At 40.9% G+C, this 24,492-nt stretch overlaps 1 pseudogene; it reads left to right on the top strand.

Moving 5' to 3' along the window:
* Nucleotides 1–499: 499 nt before the first annotated feature.
* Nucleotides 500–1,024, top strand: LOC102920715 (large ribosomal subunit protein bL33m pseudogene; annotated as a pseudogene).
* Nucleotides 1,025–24,492: the final 23,468 nt, after the last annotated feature.

Below are 24,492 nucleotides of genomic sequence, written 5' to 3' on the forward strand. Positions count from 1 at the left end.
AATAGAAAAGCCAGAAAAAGACCATCACTTTCACACAACCAGTGATAAACGATTAATCGGCATGTAAACAGATGTTCAACAATAGACACAGAAAGCGCATATCAGAATCCACAATGAAGAAAAACCCTACCAGTGTAGTGAATGCAAAAAAGCCTTCAGAGACATCACCACAAGAGCAAACTGGCTTGACTAGGTTCTCTGTTTGAGATATCAGATGTTACATTGACAAGCAAACAGTGCTTTTTAAAAAGTCACCTTGGCATCAGAGTTCTTGGAGGCCAAATTGGAAGCCATTTGCCTCCATGGTTTTTCTCTCCTTTGTTTTAAAGCCATAGGGAAGTGGTTTAATAAGGGAATAGACGTTGGTGGCTCACTTTAGGAATTTAATCTAGCATTTTTTTTATTTATTTATTTATTTATTTTTTTAGCAAGGCAGAGGGAATGGACGAAAGCAAGACCTGCCAGAGCCGTGCTTGCCAAGCTTGAGCTGGCTAGAGTACCTTCACTAAGTTTCATGAGTTACAGAGAAAAACAGTGCTTAAGAAAGAAACAGCTCTTGAGGCCAGCCTGGGACGAGAGTCCCGGGACCCATGCCATGCTGCTTTCGGCCGTCTCTTTTGCCAAGAGCAAGTCAAAGACCATTCTGGTGAGCCAAGCTGGAACAGGTTTCTCCTTCAACCACAAGAGAAGCCGACTCCGAGAAAAGCTGACTCTTCTGCATTATGATCCAATCGTGAACAAAGAAGTTCTCTTCATGGAACAGAAAAAAATACGCTCCCTCTAAGCAGTGGACTGAGAGTGAATTTGATTCATAAACGGGAAGACGGAGGTGAGGCCCTGGCTCAGAGACCTGCAGTGTGTACTGACCAAGAGGAACCGCACAGCATGGCCGCTGGTGAGGTGAAGGCCGCTGTGAAGGAACAGTGCCGTGAAAGAGTTCTTCACAGAGACCAGATAGTTCTCTCTCTGTTGTTTTTATAGGCATTAATAAAAAAATGTCGAAAAAAAAAAAAAAAAAAAGAAACAGTCTCCAGAAATCCACAAAGATACTTCCACTGTAGACTACTGGCAATGGTCGAGAGAAAGCCTGAGCTGACCTGCTCTAGTGATCAGATGGCCCAACACCCTGGATGCCATGATAGAACTCTCATTCAGTGTCTGATGGAAGTGGATGCAGAGATCCAGGGCTGAGCCCCAGGTGGAGTTCAATCGGCCAGAGAGGAGGGATTGTATGAGTGAGAGATGTTGAGACCATGGTTGGAGGAAGCACAGGGACAAATAGCCAAACTAATGGAAGCGCATGAACTGTGAACCAATGGTGGAGGTGTTATGCCCAGATCACCCAAAGAAGCCACTGGAGACCTTAGGTACAGAATGCAAAAGCAAGGTTTATTCAAATGTTTACATGCCTTGGCAGAGGGCTAGTTCCAAATCTCTCTCTCACAACAGGGAGGTTGGAAGGAGCTAGCCCCTTTCTTTGTGAGGCTAATTCTTAAAGGCACAGACCACATAATTCATCTCCCACAGTCCGCCTCCCTCTTTTTTGGTTCATATCAGTAGTCTTTCATGTTATCTTTATTTCTCATTTGTTCAGCAATGGTGTTTAGGAGTTTTACGAGCTGTCTCCGGGGTTTGGGAAGTTTGGGATGTTTTATGACCACCTTAGCCTCTGCCAGATGGTCGAATATTCTGGCTCTGTTTTACAAAGTCCCTGTAGCAGATACAGCCACCTGGGAAAAAGGGGTCTAAGTTCTTATTTACACTTAGGAATCCTGGTTTAAGCTTCTCTTTGTCTGTAGGGGATGGAGTGGGGGGTTTACTGAGGTTTCACAGAGGAACCCCCATAAAACTGGACCAGGCCCTCTGGATAAGTGAGACAGTTGATTAGCTTGAACTGTTTGGGAGGCCCCCAGGAAGTGGAGCCAGGGCCTGTCCTTGGTGAATGAGCTGGCTTTTTGGAGTCTGGGGCCTATGCTGAGACACTTTGCTCAGCCTTGGTGTAGGGAGGAGGAGACTGGACCTGCCTTGGCTGAGTCTGCCAGGCTGGGCTAACTCCCCAGGGGAGACCTTGCCTTGGAGGAGGTGGGGGTGGGGGGTGGATTGGGGGGAAGAGCTGGGGAGTGGGAGGAGGGAGGACAGGGGAATCCGTGGCTGATATGTGAAATTAAGTTAATTATAAAATAAAAATACTATTAAAAAAAAAAACCTCTCAAACAGAACTAAAAAAAAAAAGAAGAAAAGAAAGAAAGTGAGAAACATAACTGCATTCCAGAGGATCCCACACGCTTTTCTACCCTGTGTGGAAAATGCATGTATGTGGTGTTCTGACATATAAAAGAAAACATCCATAAACAAAATTTGAAGAAAAGTTAAAACAATCTTATAAAAGAAATGTTTAGCATTGACTGATTATCACAGAAAAAGTAAGAGCAACAAAACTCTGAGTTTCTGAATTTAAAACTAGAGTAATGACCTTTTTAAGATGAATGCGTAGGAAAAGAAAATAAACTTTGTATGAAAATTACTGACAGTTAAAATGGAAAGAAAGAGGAAAAAATCAATTAAAACCAAAAGCTGGTTCTCTTAAAATATTGTTAAAATTGACAATTCTCTATCTGGGATAAGATAAAAATCAGGTGCTAGTTATGAATATTAGAAATGAAGGCAGAACCATTTCACATGAACAGAAAGCACAATTAAGGAACATTACAAACAACTATATACTCATAATAACTTTTTGAGAGACACAGTGTCTTAGTTAAGGTTTCTATTGCTGTGAAGTGAGACCATGACCATGGCAACTTTTATAAAGCAAAGCATTTAATTGGGTGGCTCACTAAAAGTTCAAAGGGTCAGTCCATTACCATCATGGTGTGACATGGTAACAGGCAAGGACACATGGTGCTGGAGAAGTAGCTGGGAGTTCTACATTTTGCAGACAGCAGGAAGTGGCCTGACTCACTGGTCAGTATCTTGAGCATATGTGAGACCTTAAAGTCTGCCTCCTGAATCTTCCTCCAATAATGCCACGCCTATTCCAACAAGTCCACACCTCCTAATAGGGCTACTTCCTGTGAGATTATGGAGGCAGATTACATTCAAACTACCACACACAGAGTACTCAAACTCATAGGAGTGTCTGATGTGAAATCATCTTTTTGTACACTGTGAATATGTATCACTCAGATTGATTTAATAAAAAGCTGTATGGCCAACAACTAGGCAGGATCTGGGGGGGCAGAGAGAATGCTGGGAAGAAGGATGGGGTGGAAAGGAGGCACCAGAACACAGAACAAGCAGCATGGATAGTATGTAGATGAGGTAAATGAACCTTGGAGTGGCACACAAATTAATAGAAATGGGTCAATTTAAGTTATAAGAGCTAGTTAGAAACAAACCTAAGCTACCAGTCCAGCTTTCATAATTAATAATAAGTCTCCCTGTCTTTTTTTTGAGAGCTGGTGACCCCAAGAAAACTCTGGCTACAAATGGTGTCCAATGTCCAGTCATCTATAACCACATAAGACCCAAGAGAGCTTGAAAAGTGTTCTATACACACAAAAACAGAGCCAAATGCAGCTTCTTAGGCTTGTGTCTTTCATGCAGCCATGGTACAGAAACACACATCTTCTTCCAGCATCTGCTCGCATGCTTGAGCCATCAATGTCCCATGAGCAGGTTTTAAGGTTTTGCTCATGTAGACAGAAATGGTTACAGATACTCAGTAAAGCAGGTTCAGACAAAAAACAAACAAACAAACAAAAAAAAAAAAACAAAAAAAACTCTAAATAGGTTACAGTGTGTTAAACAAAGTATATAGGCTTAAGGAAAAAATGAGTATAGACAGCCATAGGAAAAACAGTTTAAAAATACTAAAGTCTTTAAAGAGAGAATAAAATAATAAAAAATAAGTCATATAAGAAGGGAAATTCACAGACAGTCTGGGTCCTACATGGTATCTTAACTTTAAGTTTTTAAATACTAATTTTAAAAAATAAACAATAGCTGCTGAGAGACATTGTATTATGGAAACTGCTAAATTAAACCAACCTATATATTTAAAAAATGTATTAACTTCAGAATGGAAGTCAAAAATTCATTGTGTTGGAGAAGATATTATGCTTTTGTTTCCACAGAAACTGAAAGGCTGTTTATTCATTCCAGGTTAAGAAAGATTAAGTATGATCAGGGAAGTTCCCCTGATAACCCTGGCTACAGACATAAAAAAAACAAACCTAGAAAAACTACAAGACATGTGACATGTATTTTACCTGCTCAAACATAAAACAAAAAATCATCTTTGGTTAGCTTGTGTAAAACACAGAGTCTATACTTGTATTAATGCAGAGATGCATGTTACCTTTAAAAGTTCATGTGTTTTCAGAGCAAGAGGACCAGACACCAATGAAAATCCAGCATTTCAGTGTGCCTCTGTTGCAGTTTCCTCAGAGTTCTGCATCCAGAACAGCTTCAAGGTTGCTGGCTGAGATTGCACAGCCTCACAGACTCCTCTAGCCTGGTACTTTCCCATGGCACAGAGACTGGACAACAAATGATACAGCTAACTCTCCCAGGATTTGACCATTTTCTCAGGGTCCCCTGTAGCATGAATCTTAAAAGTTCTTATTAATAAAATCAAACCTGGGGCCAGTTATTGGGGTGAATACTGGAAGATCAGAGAGACAGAACAAGCCACAGCTAACCTCACCTGGCCAACTTCTCAGCTGGTCTTGTTTCCTCAGACTGGAAGCTTCTGTGTCCTCATCTCAATGGCTCTCAGCTGAACTGCTGCTCGAAAGCCTGAAGCTTAACTAGAGAAAAGCTGCTAGTTTCTGGCCCTCATGCCTTGTATACCTTTCTGCTTTCTGCCATCACGCCCTGGGATTAAAGGCTTGCTTTCTGGGATTAAAGGCGCGAGTTACCATGCTTGGCTGTATCCTTGAACAGATGGATTTCTGCCTCTGGAATGCTGGAATTAAAGGCATGTGCTACCACTGCCTATCCTAAGTATCTAGTGGCTTTTCTGTTCTCTGACCCCAGATAAGTTTATTAGGGTACATACTATTTTGGGGAACACAATACCACCACAGCCCCCTAATGATGCATTGATCCCAGACAACAGGAAGCAGTCTAGAATACACGAAGTCCACATTCATAGGAGACAGGGTAGATGGCTTTTGGTCATTTGATGGGTTATGGATGTTTATCATCATTTAAGGGCATTAGTTACAAGTTGTCATTGGTCATGGTCAGGAAAAAAGCTGAACAAAGGAGTTAGATTCAAATAATTCTTTCTGAAGGAAAAAACAGGGTATGTGGTATAAAAACGATGAGATAAAAGGGTAGATTGTTGAATGTGCTTTTGAACAAATACTAGCCTCAGATATTTTACATTGGTATGGATTATTGTATATTGATACAAATTTAAGATTATTTTTGTTAGAACCTAATGTTCAACCTATTCTTGTTTAAGGTATTGTACCTGTACAGCTCATTTAACAATATAATGCAAATTTCTAGTCCTTGAAAGTTATTATTACAAACTATTTAGGATAACAAAGAAATGCAGTTTAGTAGTTAGTCACCTATAACCATCAGACTTGTAGTCATGTTAGGTATGTTTTCAATGTCACAAATACATTTTAGATAGACAGGTTCTCTTCAAACATTTCAAAGGCCTATAGAATATGGCATTTAAAATGTTTTGTTAACTTAGGGCTTTCCATGACAATGAAACATGTCTGCTCCTGGCAGCATCAATTTACTTCAGAGAAGACAATGGGCATCAAAGAAAATCCATAAGGAGCTTGCTTTCAATGTGGCAAAACTAGCCATATATATATATATATATAAAACTGCTCTTGTCTTGACTGCTGACAATATGCTATACAAACTGGACAAGTGGACACAAAAGAAAAAGGCTGTTGAACTTTCCCAAAATAAGGCAGAACAGTCCTTCAAAATTCCTGCTTCATAGAAATGTCTGTCAGACATTCTACAGGACACATGGGTGGGACTTCCAGGCAAGGGAAGATTTAGAGAAGAAGAGAGGAGGAGAAGTTAGCCATAGCTGGAATGAGTCAGACCCACAAATGGGAGAGAGGTAAAAGCCACATGGTAGAACACAGATTAATAAAAATTATATGGGTTAATTTAAGTTATAATAGCTAGTTAGGAACAAGCCTAACCTATAGGCTGAGTTTTCATAATTAATTAGAAGTCTCCATGTCATATTTGGGAGCCGGCTAGTGTGACAAAATAAGAGGAAGGATAGAGCTGTAAAAACAAACAAGAAACGACAAAGCTGGTCTCCACAGGCTCTATGAAGCCCCCATCACAAAGTGAGAACTCACAGCATTACTGGAGGGATAGAGAGATGGCTCAGCAGTTAAGAGAACTGGCTGTTCTTCCAGAGGATATGGGTTTGATTCACCACACTGACATGGCCGATCATAACCATCTATAATTCCAGTTCAGGAGAGATCTGATGCCCTCTTCTAGTCTCCAAAGACACTGCATATACATAGTTTTCAGACAAAATATGCAGACAAAACACCTATACAAACAAATTAAAGAAATAATAAATCAATGAAAATAAAAAAACATATTACTGCCCTTTTCCGGAGTAAGCATTTCAAGTTAGTAGTGTGAAGCTTAGCTCTGTCAGCTTGACACAATGTGGAATCCCCTGGAAGGGACTCTCAGTGAGGAACTGTCTACATTAGGGTTGACTATGGGACCACCAGAGAGGAATTCTCTTAATTGGGCTAATTGAGGTGGAAAGTGAGTGTGAGGGGCCTAGACTCTGGACTGAATGAAAAAGAGACATCCATTGAACACAATTATACATGCATTAATTCATTTCTGTCTTTTCTAGAGGGTGACGTAGTGCAATTAAGTGATACAAATTCCTTCCACATTCAATTTGCAATGATAGACTGTAACTTGGCATTATGAGCCAATAGACCCTTTACCTAAGTTGTTGACTTTCTGAGGTATTTTATCACAACAGCAGAAATGAAACTAAGATGGGTACTTATACTACTATATGTAGTCTTGTATCTAACCCATCTAACTATAACAAACTGAATTGTGAGTAAAAAGAGCTTCTAGGTCAGCCTCTGTTTATGCTATGAAAGAGAACACCCCAGACTGTCCAAGAGGTGGATAAAGTGAAGAAAAGTGGTAGACCAAGGCTTACAATTCCATTTGCCAGAGACTGCCCCCTTGCCGCTGCTTGACTTGGTCTACCACTTTTAGCATTGTACTGACTTCCTGCCTTTACCCTTTCATATGCTAGAATAAACTGCTTGATAACTTTCTCTACCTTTCCCTCAGCCTGAATTCTCCTATGGCAGCCTAAAAACCTGGACTACTGTTGCAGTCAGGATGTGAGGGAATGTAAGAGGAGGCCTGTTTGTTTTTTCTTATCTACAACTCTTGGGATTAGATTCAACTGAAGACGTGATATTTTTGTCATTGTTTTCCAAATTTCATACATACTGAGGATGTCCTTGAACTTCATATCCCCTACTCCCACCTCCACCTCCCAAGTGCTGGGACTAAGGGCATGGCATGACGTTTTAATTAAGATTTCTATTGAGGTGATGAAATGCCATGACCAAAAGCAACTTGTGGAAAAGGGGTTTATTTGGCTTACACTTCTACATTGTGGTCCAGAACAGGAACACAAACAGGCCAGGAACTCAAACAGGGCAGAAACCGGGAGACAGGAACTGATGCAGAGGCCATGGAGGGGTGCTGCTTACTGGCTTGCTCAGCCTGCTTTCTTATAGAACTCAAGACCCTCAGCCCATGATGGGTTGGGCTCTCTGCCATGAATCACTAATTAAGAAAATGCCCTATGGGCTTGCCTACAAACAGACCTTATGGAGACATTTTCTCAATTGAGGCTCCCTTCTCTCTGATTACTCTAGCTTGTGTCAAGTTGATGTAAAACATAAAACAGCACACATAGATTACCATACTCAATTCCTGGTGCTTGGGATTGAATCCAAGGCTTCATGTGTGCTAGGTAACTTCTCTAGCAACTGATTTCTTTCCCCAGCCCCTGCTTCTACATATTTTATCCTTTACTTTTAGAAGACATTCCTATTTCTAGTAGATAATTTTAATTTTTCTTTTGCACATTAAAAAATGCTATAAGTTCTTTCTTCATGAAAGTGAAATAAATCATGTATAGGCCTATCCGAACCCTAAGGAAAAAATTCTTTGAACTTTAAATGCAGAGCACACACTATGAAACATGTAATTGAAGAAGTCTCCCATGAAAAACACAGACTACTTGTTCAGTGATGTTTCCTCTATTTTTCATGATGTTGTGATGTTGCCAGACACCATGATGTCTGGATGTCTGAGCTACTGGAATTTGGAATGAAGCAGACTTTACTTGTTAAATTAATATGCACTCTAAGGTGTTTTGTTATGGGAACAGAAAATAAAATATTTCTTTACAAAGATGAAGTTTCAAGAAGAAAGAAAAATATAATAAAAGAAGAGCTGTATCTAAACCCAGACTTTCCTGTAAGTGATGCTGATAGGTCCCCACATGGCATTACTCCAGAACTAAGGAAAGATCTGTATCTGAACAAACCATTCAATAATTCTGGATTTCTAATGTGATATTATAGGGTGCTGAGAAGGACAGCTATGGCCTTGTTCATGGCACACAGAGGCTCTTCCGTTGAGCTACGTCTCCATTCCAGTCACTGATATGTTTATGACATTATTTGTCCATAATTTTTTCTAGTTTTAGCAATTTTTCAAACTTGTTAATCAGTTAGAGGAAATGACCCAAATTTGTGTCTGTGCATGTGTGTGTGTGTGTGTGTGTGTGTGTGTGTGTGTGTGTGTGTGTACAGACATAAGTACTTTGGGGGTGTTATGAGGACAATGAGCTATGTAAATTAGTGTATGTTCAGTTCTCACTTTGTGCCATGTATGAGGCTATGCACTAAAGTTATATCAACTAATAATAATGCACAAATATATCTCATTCTCACCATGAAGGTGAGACATAAGATGATGAATGATAGCAAGCCAAATTAGCTAAGGAAGCAATACAATGCCCATATTAAAGAACATAATACTGTGAGTTTTCATGCAGCCCCTTACTTGAAGCAGAACCTGGGAATACAGGTTTGTGATTCCGCTGTTTTAAACATGAAATGTAAGGGCAATAATGTTTGTACTGTAACTTGAAAAGGGTGACTCATGAGCTATGTGAGCTTGGGTATTGGAACAGAGTCCAGAAGGAAGCAAAACAGCTAGCGTCAAACTCTGGTGTGAGAAGAGTGGTAGTGAATGACAACGGCCACCATGAGCTCTTATATTTGAATTCTTGGTCTTCAGTTGGTGGAACAGTTTGGGAAGGATTAGGAGGTGGAGGTGGACTCTGAGGTTTCAAAAGACAAAGTCACTCATAGCTTGCTGCTCATCAAACACCATGTATGCTTGCCTGCTGCCATGGTCCCTGCCAAGATGGTCATGATGTCTAACCCTCTGGAACTGTGAGCCCCAGATTAAAAGTTGTCTTTTATGAGTTGCCTTGGTTATGGTGTTTTGTCACAGCAATTCAAAGGGAACTAAGAGTTGAAAGAACAGCCAAGGATGCTGTAGCGAAGTGAATGATGCAGTTGGGGATGCAGAATCAGACCAGAGAGGAGACTGAGAGACAGTTTTTTTTATAATTAATAAAATATTGGAGAATATTTAGCAGGGATATTTTCAAAGGTAGTTTCTTGTTTTAAGTAGTCACTTTGAATATTTTGTGACATTAGAATGTTTAGGCTGGGGTATAGGGAATTTATTCAGGAAGTTCTTGGAATCATCCAAGGAGTGCACAACCATGGTTTCATCATGATTAGATGGATTGGTACAAGTGTTATGGAACCAGAATGTGAACATAGTTTGAAAATGTGAAAGTTCTAGTTCTAATCACTTTTATCCAGTAGCTGTAAAGATGTCATTACCAGTGACTCTGATCAGGAATATCAAAACTTTATTCTCACATATGAACTTGATGAGTTTTTTTTATTATTATTATTTTATTTTACAATACTATTCAGTTCTACATAACAGCCACAGATTCCCTTGTTCTCCCCCTTCCTGCTCCCCTCCCCTCCCCCCCAGCCCACTCCCCATTCCCATCTCCTCCAGAGCAAGGCCTCCCCCAAGGACTGAGATCGACCTTATAGACTCAGTCCAGGTAGGTCCAGTCCCCTCCTCCCAGATTGAGCCAAGCGTCCCTGCTTAAGTCCCAGGTTTCAAACAGCTAACTCATGCAATGAGCCCAGGACCTGGTACCACTGCCTAGATGCCTCCCAAACAGATCAAGCCAATCAACTGTCTCACCTATTCAGAACTTGATGAGTTTATTATGTGTTTTGGTATCTGTGGCTATATTGCATAGGCAATTTGATATAGAAATAGGAAGTTCTGATGAGGTATTTTAAAATTTATTATGCCCTGATGTTTTAGTGTCATTGACACTACCAGCTAATAATACTATGAGGGTGTGACCATTGGATCATCTTAGGTCTGACCCTTTGGATATCTAAGTGTGTAAGATATTACAATGGTGAGCATATCATGAAATGATTCTGAGAAATATAAATTGATTGGAGATGAACCACATGAGTTTAGCTTACAATGATAGAATATATCAAATTGAATGTTTCAAAGGGACAAAAAATAAGTCTAAGGCTGATAACCTCAGTGATAATCATTTTGGGTAGTTAATTTTCTTAATTATTTCCATTACTTTATTTATACTGGAAAGCTAATGAGAATTTTTGAACATTTCCTTCTGTCTGTTATATGATTTATTATATGTTGTATATTATATACTTGGCCTATCATGCAATATCCATGGTCTCTATTATAATTGCTCAGCTTTATAAAACATTAACTCTTGTTTCATGTGCAAGATTTTAGATTCAGATTCAAAAAAGTAATTCATGCTAGAAACACCAATAGCCTTTTACACTTGAAATGAGACTGGCAGTATAGCCATTTGGCCTTTCATGTTGCTCTGACTCATAGGAAACTGGTGATATTTTTACATCTTGGTTCAATGTGTCATAACATAGATTTGCTGCATTTAGTCATTTCCTAGAAGCTTCATAAACTTTAAAAGAATTCTTGTCAAAGATTCCTTAGATCACAATGTATGACCCTTTGTCTTCAAAGACTCATGTTTATGTCATCGTGAAAATGTATTCAGTTCATCTCCAAAAGTCATCACACTTGGAACTACCCCCAAACTCTGAAAACACAAATGTAAACCCAGTTTTGTAAAGCAATATAAAGTTAGGTATAAGGCACTGTGAAATCAGTTTATGTAAGTTCAAGTTATAGTGATGTAGAGAAAACAATCCCAGGAAGAAATAGAAGAAAAACAAGAAAGGAACAGACTGAAACAAGAACAGAACTCAGAGGCAAAAACATTAAATCTTATATTTCCATATTCATTATCTGGGCTATGACCTCATGATATAAAAATCACTTGATTTGGAAGCCCCATCCATTGATGGCTCCACTCTTGGGCTGGTTTTTCTTGCTAAAGAAAAAGCAAAACAACAACAACAAAAACAAACAAACAGAAACATTTCCTCAGCAAATGTTCCACATTCTTGACACTGTAGTGGGTAGCTGTTCCAGCTTTGACCTGGAAGTACTATCCCCACTGAGGCTTCAGTAACTGTCACACCTATAAGGTGAGGCTGAGACAGGAGCCCTGGAGACCTGAGATCCAGATGTGCTGGCTCTCTTGGTTCCTGGATCCTGGAAGCTGGAGGTAGACTGAGCAGAGTTCTCCAGAGAACACCGCTGGACTGTGCTTCAGCTTCACCTTTCCCAGACCCTGTAACCTATCCCTTCACTTGTAAGTTAACCCACAAAATAACCTTCCTTTTTACTATGTGGAGTTGCCTTAATATTTCACCAATATGACATCTCTAACTTTTTGGAATATCCATTGTGTGTTCACCTTCACCCTCACATGTGGTGGTATTATGTTCCCCCAAATATTGTGTACCTTAATAAACTTATCTGGGTCAGAGAACAGAAAAGCCACTAGATACTTAGGCTAGACAATGTTGGCACTCATGCCTTTAATCCTAGCATTCCAGAGGCAGAAATCCATCTGTTCAAGGATACAGCCAAGCATGGTGACTCATCACGCCTTTAATCCCAGAAAGCAAAGTGAGCCTTTAATCCCAAGGAGTGGTGGTAGAAAGCAGAAAGATATATAAGGCATGAGGACCAGAAACTAGAGCATTTTTGGCTGATTAAGCTTTTAGGTTTTGAGCAGCACAGTTCAGCTGAGAGCCATTTGGATATGAGGACACAGAGGCTTCTAGTCTGAGGAAACAAGATCAGCTGAGAAGTTGGCCAGATGAGGTTAGCTGTGGTTTGTTCTGTCGCTCTGGCCTTCCAGTGTTCACCCCAATACCTGGCCCGGGGTTGTTTTATTAATAAAGACTCTTTAAGATTCATGCTATACTCACATCTTCATTCTTCACCCTCTTATGTAATGCTTACATTGATCTTGACCTTGTGGTACCTTGTCTGGCTGTTCTTTGAAACCTAATTGGAAGTCTTCATGACCCCATAATTGTTTCATTCTGTATGGCTGTAAAACCAGCATCATACACATGACATCATGCTCCAATGATAGTCCAAACAATCTGTTGCTCTTGGACCACAGGTGCACTGGTATCTGAGTACCTGGATTGCTGTACTTAGGCAAAAACTTTACCTAACACCAGGCAGACATGCTGGAACTCTCTTCTCAAAGTAATCTTTAAAATGAGTCTCAATCTTTATCACCTTGAGCCTATAATAACCAGGATCCAGCCAATTACCAGGATGCCCTCAAAGAACATATTCTACTGCTTATATGCAAACTACTTGCTTTCATTTAAGGCCACTGCTCCTAGAAACCATGCCTCACTTACTCCCTGCTTTGCATAGGCTTTGGTGAATTTTTTAACAATTGTTTTCCTATTCTGTTCTGAATACCCTCGATTTTCTCTCTTCTCCTAAGGATATTATTTCTGTTTCTGTTCTTTCTTAATTCTTAGTGGTTGCTTAGAGTCTACATAAGCTACAGTAGTCATCAACCAAGCTTAGTATGGCATCCACTTACTTGACAACATATCATCTATTAGGTTAAATAAGGCATCTAACAGACCTCTCTGTATAATGTCAGCATCAGATCTCTAATAATTTCCTTCTGAAGAATGCTATTTCATGTATCTTATAAGATGGACCTAACTGCAAATATTTTTCCTTATGTGGTTTTCTGAGAAAAGTATTCTTTCTCTTTCAAATTTTAATGATAATTTGGTCGAATACAGAATGTTTGGTCTCTGGGAATTTTTTTTTTTAAACAGAAACAGGTTGTCCTTTCATGGTCAGGTGCAGGAGGCTTAGCATTTTGTAGGCAAGAAAGAGAACTTTTGGTGTGGAAGATTCCATACTTGCATTCTTTTTAAGGAGAACTGTGTGCACTTTTAAGCTGGTGAGATGGTTCAGTGGTTAAGAGCAATTTTTGCTCTTAAAGAGCACTCCTGGGTTCAGTTCCCAGAACCCACTTAGTAATTCACAACCATTAGTAATTTCAGTTCCAAGGAATTAGACATCATCTTCTGGATTCTGTGAATACCAGGCACTCATGTTGTGTGTCCACCCCGCCCACACATGCATGCATGCAAACATACACATAAAATAAAAACGAATATACTTTTAAAAAGAGGCAAGAATGTTGCTCCTCTATAATCAAGTAGTATCTCTTTATTAAGATTTCCTCTGTCTTAAGACTTTGGAGCTTTAACATGGTACGCCAAGGTACCCAAAATAACATCTTCAGGATGGAAGCCCAGCTCAGGCAGAGTATCTAGGAAGTTGTTAACTTAGGTATCATTTCTCTGTACCTGGACATGTGAGCACTCAGAACTGTGCCTGGCAATGCTTGAGCTGGCAGCATTGTCTGGCTTCATGCATATGATGCTAGTTTTTTAGGCATGTAGAATGAAAGAGCTGTGGAATCATGGGGATTTCCACCTATATTTCAAAAGAAAGCTTTTGAAGCTAGTTAGTATGGGTTAAGGCAAGATCCCTGTAGAGAGCCTATTCAAGAACAACACATGAGGCATAATTCAGTCCACAGTGATGGAAGAGAAATTGTCTTCAGTGTAATGACATTGTGTGTTTGTGTGTGTGTGTTCGTGTGTGTAGAAGTTATGGCATGTTTATTGTTTTCTGCAGATGAATATGTTGGATATTGGTTTTTCTTTTTTTTGTGTTTATTTTGTCTACTTTGGGTTTTTATTTCCCATAGAGAGTTCCAAAATATCTCTGGAGATGTGCAGGAACCTTGGCATGTGCAGGTGTGGTGTGACACTGTTCCTGGAATGGTGTGAACACACATGTCCTCACTCCAAACAGGGAACTGATGGCCGACCAAAGTATGGATACCACCAAAGTTCAAGTTGGTGAACCAATGGGTTTTACTGGGGTTTCTTGTAGGAAATGACTCAGAGCTGCATCACCAGTGCTTACCCCAGCATGGGTGACAGCTCACGAAAGGGAGAAATCTGAAGCACACTCTTCAACAGGTTGTAGAATGTCTTTCCAGGTGACTCAGTTGGTCTGAGAATGATTCTCAGCAGTCTTTCCTGCTTATATACTCTAGCAGGAGCAGCGTGTAACCATTAGTGAATCTGGTCAGTTTCAGAGACTTCCTGAAGCTATTTTGAGTTGTTTCTTTCCTGTCTTAATGAGATTCCCTGCAGGATGGAATGTGTCAATCTCAGTGGAACTGGTTACACAACAGGTGAGGTGCTAAAGAGGAAAGGAAAAAGAGAGAGTAGGTAGAGGAGAAAAGAGAAAGGGGATGAAAGAGAGAAGAAATAAAATGAGAAGAAAGAGAAGAGGCTAAAGAAAGGGTAGTGTGGGAGAAAAGGGAAGGATGAATTTTGAAGTCACAAACCTTCTGTTCTAGAAGAATCATGGAATTTATTTTCCAGATTTCTTGGTAGAACCTATGGAAGTGAGGCATCCATTAAGACTGAGCTCCCTTGAGCTCTCGCTCTCATTCTTGTTTGTATCAGATGTATTTTAGTGCAGCCCATTGGAGACCAGCTCCAAAGGCTTCAGACAGGCTTCAAAGAAAAAGGCCACAGCATAGTGAAACTTACCTTAGGACTTTTAAATGTAAGGGGTATTTCTAGGAATTAATAAATTCTCACATGTACAGTTAGGGTCATGCTCTTTATTCTTCATTTCTAATCCTCTTCATTCTCTTTATTCTTTTGCTCTTTATTTTCCACAGCTTATGTACACACTCAACAGCAAACTTTTTGCAATAAAAAAGTTACAAAGGCTACATCTGAAGGGGGAGAGTAACCATGACAGTGCCCAGCTCCAAGGTCCCTGGTGTACAGACTGTGACCTGAGGCCAGGTGCACAGTGCCTGGTATGACAATCTGCTGAGGTATTTTCACAGGGAGTAGATATCTATCAGGTAGTCTTGGGAGAGAGAGTGGCATGGTATTACGTGTTAATAACCTTGGTTAGATATCTGCAACTCTGTCCTTGTGCACATCTGTAAAGTTTTTAACTTATGATCCATTTACAGAAACATTTAGTCTAGTTTGAAACTGTTCTGATGTTTTAAATCAGCTAAATGTATGTAACTTGTCTTAAGCTGGAGAGAAATTGTTGTTTTTCTTTATGCCAGTCTGAGCTAGTGATAAAAAACAATGTCTAAGTGTGTGACAGTTCTCATGGAATAATAGATCTAGTTATGAAGCATATCCTAGTATATATTCTATATATAAAAATTATATATCTTAATGAGAAGTTATCATCCTGACCATCCACAGATTTATGTGCCCATAAGATCAAGATGTAATCATGAGATTACATATACACATCACTGTAGTGGGTAGCCATCCCAGCTTTGATCTAGAAGTTCCAATCCCCATTGAGACTCTGGCAACTGTCATGCCTACGAGGTGGGGCCAGGGGAGGCGCCTGGAGATCCGAGAGCTGGGTGGGCCAACGCTCTCTCTGTGTGCTCTCTCTGTGCCGGAACCCTGAGCGTTGGAGGTGGACCGAGCAGAGCTCCAGAGAACACCGCTGGACTGCGATACACTTTTCCCAAACCCTGCGACCTACCTATCACTTAATTTGTGAGTTATGCCATTAAATAAATATCCTTTTAACTACATGGAGTGGCCATAATAATTTCACCAATACATCACATGAGATTACACATTACAGTGTACAGTAGATATTGGGGAGAGACCATAGCTGTTTCTGGACATGTGAAATCACAGATGAAAGCAACAGTTTTCAAAGTCAGTGGTCCCATAAGCCTTTCTTCAATGGGGTTCTCCTCCATCAGAGAATTATTCATCTGGTGGGCTGACATCTGAATTATCAATTGCTATCAGCTGTATCAGCATCATGGCCTGCAACAGCTTGTGACAGTATATCAAGCTTCAGTTATTGTTTGTTTTACTAGTACAACATTTTAGCTTGCTTGATGTAATAGAGCACCACAGCCGGGATTATTCACAAAGACAAATGAAAAATATTTAATTCTTGCAGCACAAAATGCTAAATAAACCTGAGAGCAGATGGCAGCTCTGGTTGGCTCTGGTGAGTGCCTTCCTCAGTGTTGCCATCATGAGTGGTTAAAGTGTTCATGAGGCCCCACCTCTTACTGCCTGACTGTGGGCATTTAATGAGTTATGGAGTAAGATGTATCATTTTCTTTAGTGGTGTGGCCACTAATAAATTGCCCATACTCCAATAGATCATCCACTGACACTCATCTCAGCAGCCAAATCTGATGCAGTGTGTTGCACATACATACAAACACTTCAAAGCAGGGGGGAGCTTTGCTAACTGCCACACCAACCTCAGTGTCGTCCGTGTGACATGAACAATTATGTCAATAATAGCAGACGGGAGATACGTGTCCCACGGGACTAAGCTCCCTAGAGGTCCCTGGCAGAGTGCCCGCGTTATGCCTCCTTCTCGAAGGAGACGTGCTTCACAGATCATGAGCTCTCTGGGCTATGGGTTCTGTATAACTGCTTTTCTGATAATGTTCTAATTAATCTATAAAACACAGCCAAAATTAATGAATACTTGGGTTGTGAACTATGGAGGAAAGGGGAAGCTGGACATGGACCTTATTTAGATATAGCAGAATGAACTATTCCTTAAAGACCTCAAGCCTCAAGCTGCTAGATAATAGAAAGTATAATATAGTTCAGGCACTTCTAGGGAATGAACACTCACCCACTAGGAATCCTTTAGGAATCCCAAATAAAGTGATTTATGGCAGAAAACATTATCTCATAGGAGGCAGATAGTGGCCCCCTCTGTTGAGGAAGTTCAGCATGGAAAACTTAAAGACTACAGCAGAACCCCTTCCCCTTACAGGTGTAAAAGTACAAGTGTCCATATTCCAGCAGGTAAAAAAGTTTTATATTAGAAGAGCTATATGGTAAAGAACTAAAGAAATACTTAGGGAGGATCTGCAGCATCCAAATTGGCTAAATGGGTCATGAGAACCAGAAAAGTAGAAGTGCATAATAAACTAGCGAGCGGCTGAGATAAAGATGAAGGACACAGCTGCAAGAAGCCTACACAAGTCTAGGAACTGTACTAAGTTTATAAAACACAGACTGCTCTTTGGGTCATAAAGTTCTTGTGAGTGAAGGGATATGTCTAGCGCCGATTAGTAACTGTGTGCTTGATTTTTTTTTAAAAGATGATGTAATTGAATTATTGCCACGCTTTTGTTGTTCCCTGTATGACTTGATAGTTTTCTTTTCTGTATATAAACTACTGATTTGCAGAAGTAAAACTGCAGCAGATTCAAACCACTTTTGAGTGTGTTGTCTGTCTGTCAGTCGTCGAATCCTTGCCTTCCTGACTACCCAAGCCCTGATTCTCCTACGGTCATGGTACTCCCGATGGGCCAGTTTGTGGCAGCTAACCACAACTGAAGTGAATTCATGAGTTCAACTACCATGCTGAAGGAGAACCCTGCACAGTGGAGGTTTCTTCCTGGACCCTCACTTAGGCACAAACTACATCCAAATACTTGTTTTTACAATGATATTCTTTATTAAGTGGAGAAGAAAAGTTAAAGTGTCTGCTTTCTGACTCAGGCAGAAAGCAGCTGCAAATGACCTTGCAGGAGTAATTTTTAAGAGGAGAGGAGGGAGAGGTCTGTGTTAGAATGGGCTAGGATACAGTGATAAAGGAGATAGGTGAAGAGGGAGAAGGGGATGGGGGAAAGGGAAAGGGGGAAGGTGGTTTTATACCAGGGGACAAATGATTGTCTCTGGATAGATGGGAGATAGACATGGCACATAGGCAAATGGCAGTTTATAAAGGTGAAGGGGGATGTTATGATGAGGTGTTTAATTTTAATTGGGCATGATAATTTGGTGAGCCAAAGGGGACTTTTGATTGCTGGACTTTTGTAGTCAGCCTTGGGAGGAGGAAGTGGCCAAATAAGGGAGTAGAACCTGGTGGCTAGCTTTAGGAATGTAATATAATGATTTTTTAGCAAGACATAGAGAAAGGGTTTGAAGGACAAGGCTTACTAGTATCATATGTTGAATGGCTAGTGTCCCTTTATTCACACCTTTTTGTTTTATTATTGAGTGGCTGGATATTGGGTAAGTGGACTTTGTTTTCTCCGGTTGCTTCCTGCTGACATTGGGGCATCATTGTTATGGGATCCTAGGAAGCTGGGTTGTTGGTCAATGCAGGGAAGAACAGGCTTTGTCAGTTAATGCCCAGGTTCTGCAGGACCATCTGAGGCTAGGGAAGTGTAGTCTGTGCAGCTGGATCAGGATGTAGATTCTCAGGAAAAGCTGGTACTTGAGTTGCTAGAGCACTCTGTAGTTGATTTGAAATCTGCTAGGATAGATAGACTAGGGAGAGAGATGAAGTTGAGTTTAGAAAAAAAAAAGCCCTTGGTTGTACATTTGAAATTGTTAAGCTCATGGTCCTGGTAATTGAGGAGTCCCAAGACCAGGGACAGGAGGAGAGGACCAGGGAAATGGGGAGAGATCCCATCTTTAGGAATAGGTAATAGGCCAGAAAATTTAGGCTGTTGTTTGGCAGGAGTACTTATCTGGAATCTGTTTGAGAGTTTTGAGAAGAACCCAGACAATTTAGCTTGGCTATGTAAGGTTAGTTGGGGAAGAACTGTTATCGGAAAGGAGGGTTGGGTTGGGTTGTGTAGGGGAGAAAACAATTTGAGTGGCTTTTGTCAAACAGAAGGATGGTCTGAGGCAGATTTTGTGGATTGGGTAGAGAAGTTGAGAGAATCTGTCTTTGGCTGCCAAAAGGAATTTCATATGTCTTCGGACAAGTGATCATTAGTGGGTAGTTGGGCCATGGTGACTGGAGTGTTACCTATGAGAGGAACTTGTGTGGTGTTGGGGGCCCCCAAAAGGAGGCACCGAGAAAGCAATGGGAGACATTTAAGGAAGCATCAGTGAAGTAGAGGAGAAAGTTTGTTTGATACCTTGATCTGAGTGAAGGTTTAGTCATGAGAGTGTGTGTGTGTGTGTCACAGAAGAGATGTCTTGGGTTAAACTGTGTTTTGTAATTGGGAGACTAATATTTGTTTAAAGTATGTGATGTCTGAGGAAGTCTGGACAGTTTATGAATTTAAGGGAGTCAGTTGGTGGTGGGTTTTGGCAATCATTTGGGCAGAAGACAAGTAGGAGTGTGAGGAGAGATATGGGATTTATGGGGCACAAGTGATCTTGAGGGAGCAGGAACTGGAGCATGAAGATGAATCTTGATAATGGAGGTGAGAGTCTAATGATATGGCTACCTGACAGGAAGGAACTGTCACCCACGTAAAAAATATAGTCAGAAACCGCTATAGGACTCTCTTGTATATGAGAGAGATGGGGTAGGAGGTCTTTGGGAGTTTGGGACAGGACTGTAGAGGACATGGGGAATGTTGAGACAAAGGATAAGTATGGTGGGAGTAAGGGGAGGACAGGTAAAAAATGTGAGCGATGAATTTTGATAGCAGAAGTTTGGAGGGATGGAATCTGAGATGGTGGAAGATATTGGAGTTGAGGGAGATATTCATAGGAATAGATTGTGTGAGGAAATCAATAGATTGTGAGAAGGGATCCCAGAATTAATTTGTTAGCTATAGAGATGAGAATAAGGGGTTTGGGGACTTTGGAGGGTAAGAGATTCTACAAACTGAAGCTGAGGAAGGGAGGAGGAGGGATGCAGGTGTGTGCTGGGAGCCAAGGGCACAGAGGCTGATCTGTCCGGCCTTGGTGAAATCCAGGTGGATGGAGGAGTGGGGAAGGTGGCAGATGAAGAAGATTATTGGGAAGGGAACTGACAGAGAAGGAGGGGGAGGCTGGCAGCATGGACAGTGTAGCAAGTGGTGGGCCCAGAGGGCCTGGCAGTCAGTATTCCTGTGGTTCACAGAGGATTCAATGGGACATGAGATAGCACAAAGGCTTACAACAGAGTTTAGAAAAGTTCAGAGAGTGTGGGTGTCACACAGACGGCTTGGAACAGACAGAAGAGAAAGCAGAGCCAGAAAAGATCTCTTTATATTTTCCTTTATATTTTGTGCTCACAAAAGTTGTAAATATCATAGATACTGTTAAGATCCAGAGAGCTCTTGTGGCAGGAGGGGTCACTTATATTGTTTATTTAGTGGATACAGAGGTCAAACCTGTGCATTATAGGAAATGAGCTTAGAGATTTGATGTCTGAGTGTTATAGCCATTTGAGATTCTGGGAGAGACATCCCAAAGGTGAGTTAGTCAGAATGGAGGAGGTGAAACCCATTACCCTTGATGCTAGTGGGCCAAAAGTTGAGATACCAGGTGTCCCAATGTATCTTGAGAGGCTGAGGAATGGTCTCTTGGAGGGAAAGGATCATCACCCAGGATCTAAACACCAAGAGAGGGACCCCAGTAGATCTTAAGAGAAATCTGGGACCTGTGGATAGAATTTTTCAGAGAGGAAATGGGCCCTGGATTCTGGAAATAGGACCACTAAGAGTGAAAGAGAAAAGCCCTCTCCCAAACCAGATTGGATAGAATGTGTGTGGCTGGACAGAACGAGTATGACTGGCAGCCAGTCCTTGGGAGCACAGCATCACCAGTGGAGGTTGTGTGATGGGGTATAATCTACCCAATCCCATAGGACAGAGCAGGGACATTGGACCCTCAAATCTTGTCACCTCTTAACCTGGGGATGGTTTAGGACAGCCAGTGTGGTTGACTTACTAACTAGCCCCTGTTAGATTAAGGAATCGGGTGCCAGGAGGACTGGATTCTGTAAAAAAGTTTTGGGGAGGTTTTGCTGGCCTATGCAGGTCATGGCAGCAGTGAAGACCACCCTTCCACCCACACAGTGGGGGCTTCCTCTTAGACTCTGAATTATGCACAAACTGCACCCAAACATCTATTTACACAGAGAGATCCTTTATTAACCGGGGAAGTTCTGACTCAGGCAGAAAACAGCAGCAAATGACCTTGCAGGAGTACTTTTTAAGAGAAGGTAAGGTCTGTGTTAGAATGGGCTAGGATAGAGTGGTAAAGGAGACAGATGGAGAGGGAGAAGGGGAATGGGACAGGAGAAATGGAGAAGGGGTATTTATCCTGGAGGAAAAAAACTGCCTCTGCTTAGACCGGAGACAGATATGGCACACAGGCAAATGGCAGTTTATAAAGGTGAAGGGGGGAAGCCCCATGTTAGGATTAGGAGTTTAATTTTAATTGGGCATCTTAATTAGGTTAAAAAAGGCAGGAGGAGTCTGTTGATTGTTGGACTTTGAAAATTAGCCTCAGGAAGAGGAAGTAGCCAAATAAAGCAACAGACCAAGGTGGCTGGCTTTAGGAATGTAATCTAATGGTTTTTCAGCAAGGCAGAGGGAATGAGGGAGAAGGATAAGGCCTGCCTGAGACAAATGCTTGAGCGGACTAGTGTCCCTTCACATGCAATATCCAAAAGACAGTTTTACAAGAGTTCTCCCTTAAAGCCATGGGCTCTGTGTACTTCTGTAATATTTCTTTGCTTCAAAGTAGCCAGTGTCTTGTATCACAAACCAGAATGTGGTGATATTTTGTTTGTACTCTTAAGAAATAAAATTTGCCTGAAGATCAGAGGACAGAGCCAGCAATTGGATTAACTATAGAGACCAGACAGTTGTAGCTAGAGTTTTCCTGCCTGGCCCACAGTCAGGACAAATCTCTGTCACCCGCCACAGTCCCACAGCCACTCAGACCCAACCAAGTAAACACAAAGACTTATATTATTTAAACTGTTTGGCCTAATGGCTCAGGCTTCTAGCTATCTAGTTCTTACATCTTAAATTAATCTATTTCTATTAATCTATACCTTGCCACGTGGTTCATGGCTTACCGGCATCTTTTCATGCTGCTTGTCATGGTGGCGACTGGCACTGTCTCCCTCTGCCTTCCTGTTCTCTCAATTCTCCTGTCTGTTAGTCCCACCTATACTTCCTGCCTGGCCACTGGCCAATCAGTGTTTTATTTATTGACTAATCAGAACAATTTGACATACAGAATATCCCACAGCAGACAGTGGTGGCATACATCTTTAATCTTAGCACCTCAGAGGGAGAGGCAGAGATCTGTCTGGATTTCTGTAAGTTCAAGGCCACACTGGGCTACACCAGATTAATCCAGTCTAAAAGAGAAACAGAGCCAGGCAATGGTGGCACATACCTTTAATTCCAGCATTTGGGATCACACACTTTTAATCCAGCTCTAGGAAGGCTGTGACAGGAAGTGATATGGCTGGACAGAGAAAGTAATATAAGGCAGGAGGAGACAGGAACTCTGGCTCTTTCAGGCTTAGGAGTTTGTGAGGTAAGAGGTGGTGGCTGTGGCTTGCTCTGCTTCTCTACTCTGATATCTGCCTCTAGGTTTTTATTAAAACCAATTAGGATTTGTGCAACACCAGAAGTCTGAGTAGGTTTTTAAATTACCTAGATTTGATAGAAAAATATCTATATTGTTGTTCTATTGACTATGGCAATTTTCTTTTTTTCTTTTTTTTTTTTTTTTTTTTTTGGTTTTTTGAGACAGAGTTTCTCTGTGTAGCTTTGTGCCTCTCCTGGAATTCACTCGGTAGCCCAGGCTGGCCTCGAACTCACAGAGATCCGCCTGGCTCTGCCTCCCAAGTGCTGGGATTAAAGGCGTGCGCCACCACCGCCCGGCCTATGGCAATTTTCTTTGTCTATATTCCATATACAGCCCTGATCTTTATCATCATCATCATCATCATCATCATCATCATCATCATCATCATTTTATGGGCATGGGCTCTTTGGTTTTGTCTGTATCACACATATTCCTGACAGCATCTGAAAGCAGAAAGAATGTTGGATCCTCTGCACCTACAGACCTACTTACAGACCGTTGTGAGCTGTCATGTGGGTGCTGATAACTGAAACCTAGTCATCTGGTAGAGCAGCCACCGCACCCAGGTATTGAGCCATTTATTTCTCCAGATCCACATTCATCATCTCTAAGTGTCAGTAGTAGGACAATGGTGCTCATAGCTGTGGTTTTCCCTTCTAAAATTTTTCTTCCTGTTTTCACAACTTACTGCATATTAATGCAAACAATAATTTTTAGAATTCCATTTGGAGAACTGCTAACCATTGTTTCTTCAAAGATTTAAAAATTAGAATTTAAATTTTCAGTTATAGGCCTTTTAGCACAAGAACTTTCTTTTGTTTTCCCTTCATGGTTTTCCTTCCTCTGCTTGGCTCTCTCATCTCTTCTCTTATCATCACCCTGTCACCTTCTAAATGACTGAAAGTGCAGTATTTGCTGCTCTCTAGAGAAGGTAATGTCCTACAACTGTGGCCAGACTCTGAGTTTCTTTTTAAAAATTGATTCATCACTGTATATTATAATAACTCATACAAGAAAGATACAGAAAACCATGCTGATGAAGCCAAGTAAAAATATATGAGTTGTTTATTAGCTGACGACAAAGAACAGGCTCATGCCTGAACATCTCTTGATGCTGAAGCTAAGGGGTACAGCATTTTTAAAGGCAAAAAAAATCAAAGACTATGAATTACATTAATGTTAGGTGAGGGTCATAGTAACCCTGAAACATTCATTTCTGGCAGAGCATAGTAATTAAGTTAGATTCAGCATGACAATTATTTTTGCATCATACCTTCTTCAGTTATTTTAACTTAAGTTTGAATAAACATTAATTATTTTGGTTAATACATCTAGATCATGGAAATCTCAATTGTTTTTTAAGGTAGATGTTTCAGGTGCATAGAGAGATAAGAACAGTCTAAGCAAACACAACATGGAGTCAAGACAAGATGGTGTTGCATTAGTCCCTGCAATACATCTGTGAGTGCATATGTGAGTTTCTATGTGT

Source organism: Peromyscus maniculatus, chromosome 3 (genome assembly GCF_049852395.1).
Source record: "Peromyscus maniculatus bairdii isolate BWxNUB_F1_BW_parent chromosome 3, HU_Pman_BW_mat_3.1, whole genome shotgun sequence".
In the NCBI taxonomy this organism is placed as follows: Eukaryota; Metazoa; Chordata; class Mammalia; order Rodentia; family Cricetidae; genus Peromyscus; species Peromyscus maniculatus.